The sequence below is a fragment of the Austrofundulus limnaeus genome, unplaced genomic scaffold (assembly GCF_001266775.1).
Source record: "Austrofundulus limnaeus strain Quisiro unplaced genomic scaffold, Austrofundulus_limnaeus-1.0 Scaffold600, whole genome shotgun sequence".
NCBI classification, from domain to species: domain Eukaryota; kingdom Metazoa; phylum Chordata; class Actinopteri; order Cyprinodontiformes; family Rivulidae; genus Austrofundulus; species Austrofundulus limnaeus.
Window position 1 is genome coordinate 265,075 of NW_013953002.1, and position 2,940 is coordinate 268,014.

Consider the following 2,940-nt stretch of genomic DNA (forward strand, 5'->3'; position numbering starts at 1 on the left):
CACACACACACACACACACACACACACACCAGCAGTATGTCCTGCACAGCGGGAGGGGAGGAGGGAAAGAAGGGCAGCTGCAGCCCGAACCGGACCGAACTTCAGTCAAACAAGGCCCAACACTTTTATTCTTGATTTAAACTAGTGATCTTGTGAGCAGCTGCAGCTGTATGCTTTTATTTTTTCTGTCAGGCTGTCGCGGAGCGCTCCACCTCCTCTGTCCGAGGCTGGTGTGGTGTGAGGCGGATAGCTCAGCCGAGGCTGCTGGAGCTGGAGCTCAAGGTCTTGACCCAGGGAGCCAACACGAGTCAGTCCCAGACTGAGCTGCCTCTGGTGAGGAGGGGGGTGAAAAATCCTCCACCTCAGACCGTTTAGAGATGTAACTATCTGCGTCGCTGTGGTCACTCTCCATGTAGCGTCAATTATGCTAATGCTAGCTGTCACGTTCTCTTGTCCTGGCCACACCTCCACTCTCTAACCCCCTCCCCCTCCCCTACCCACTTTGATGCATTTTTCAAATTTCGCCTTGGGGCGGAGTTATCTTTTCACAGGTGGGTAAGATACACTTTAAACTTGTTTTATATTCAGTATGCTATTTAAAGACCGTGTAAAGTAAAATTAAATTTGTGTTTTGAGTTTGTCACACAACAGAAATATGTGTTATTAATCACCCCTCTAAATTTGACTGATTTAAAACATTGTTTACTTAAAAAATTAAGTCTCAAAAATAATGAAAAAACATCATTGGCTCTGTTCTGAAACCACTGGGGGCGTGTCAGCTGGAGGCGCTGAAACCACGCCCACACGCTGAGCGTCACTGTGTCCATGTCCTGTACTGAGGAGATGTTCGCGAAGGGCTGGCAGCCTTGGAGTTCTCCAGCCCTACTCATTTGAACCACAAGGGCCAGATTCAAACTCTGAGCCAGACAGTGACCACTGTGACGGTCGGCATTCTTCACAGCCTGCATCAGAATGGTATATGTTTTTTATTCCATTGATGTTAGCAAAATATCGTGCTAGCATACCCAAAGTTATGCAATCAGTAGGCTAGGCTAAACAGTATTGGACAGAACATATTTTGACACCTTCCAACACATATATTTGTCAGAATAGTCCCAGATTAAACTAGCAGACATCATCTGCACTGCATCTAGGGTGACCAGATTTGACACATTTTTCACTCTATTTTCCACTATCCCGTTGTCTCGTAAGTAAACAATGTCTGACGTTTGACAGGGAAAATTATCTAAAAAGAAAGTGGGAGAATAAATAATTATTAGTGGCTGCTATTTGCAACCATTAGGTAATGCCTCTTTAGAGAAGATAAAAGGGCATAAAGCAGAGAAAAAAAAAAACACTGATGTAAACAGTGTCAGCTGTCAGTCACTGCCTCGGGCACCGCAGGTTGTCCTGCGTGCCGTCACTTCGGTTTTTTCGGCTGCTCCCTTTAGAGATCGCCACAGCAGGTCATCTACCGCCATCTCACCCTATCACCTGCCTCTACTGTTACAGCAACCATCTCCATGTCGTCCTTCACTAAGTCCATGATTCTTCTCTGACGTCCTCTTCTTCTTCCTGCGCGCTGCCACTATAATAAATAAATAATGTAATGGAAGACTGTAGTGGAAAATGTAAAAAAAATATAGGAAAACAAAGAGGTCAGTGAAAAGCAATAGTCATAAAAAAATTCATTTTTACTTTCCCAGAATGTGAGTGCACAACATGAAAGCAAACAGCTACATAACAGCAGTCCAGGCCAGCTGCTCTGCTTCCAGGTGTAACTTGTGTACCTGCTTGGTTTAGCTTTTTAGTGATATTTATCATTATAATAAAAAATAAACTTTAAAAAAAGACAAAGCAGAGAGTAATGAATGTGAGATAAAAGAAAAAGATAAAAGAAATTTTTGATGCAGTGGTCATGTGTCCCACAAACCATCATAAATTTTTTCCCCCACGTTCATATTTTTGTGATCTGGTCACTCAAATTGTACATACCACAAGCCAAACACTACCCAGTATCAGTCAGTTACACATACCTGCAAGTATTGATTACTTTTAGTGCATTGCTGCATGTCATCATTGCAACTCAWTAGGTGTCAAGGGTTCTAATAATTTTTCATTAACATGCATAATAATATAGAGTTCACAAGTCAAATCTTTATCAACAGTCACACTGATTGACATTGTACTTACAGGTGCACCTGTGGAGAATTCAGAACAATGCCTAACAGGCAAGGCCGGATTAACCGTATGGGCAATTGGGCAATTGCCCAGGGGCCCACGGTCTCCAAAGGGCCCTGGGCAGTGAAGGCACGGAGGCACACAACGGATGCGGGATATGCGTGGACATGTCTCCCCGCACTTCCTGCATCTGCGCTCTCTGTCCCCGCACTTTTTTTTAGCCGTAACAGCTGTTTTTTCCATTATTAACATATGGTAATGCGTTTTTCTGAGCCGTCTTTGAACGCACCATAAGCGTGCGCAAGCTACTCCTGCAGTTGAGATTGACGGATAGGAGCTGCTGTGCTGAGCAGAGCCTCGCGGTGTAAAAGAGCAACTAAAATTTGGCACAGTTTTTACCAAACAAACCATGTAAGTTGAGTCATGCTGTTGGAGGTAGATAATGTTAGCTAAATGATGAGTTACACATTATATAATGTTTAGCTAGTTAACATGATTAGTTGTTGTTACCTGTTACATCCCTTGCCAAGCTAGTTTGCTAATGCTAGATAAACCCAGTTGTCTTTCATTTCTGTGCAGAAGTCATGCTGGCTGCTTTCCACATATTTAAAATAAATCTTCATTGCCACAGTTTCAAAGAACAAGGCCAGGGAGGAGACAGACCAGATAGCCTACAGCAGCAGGGATCATAACTTCCTCAGGTAAGAAGAAATTATGACTATTATTCTTGAAGTGGAACAGTCTTTAAAAACTGGTGTA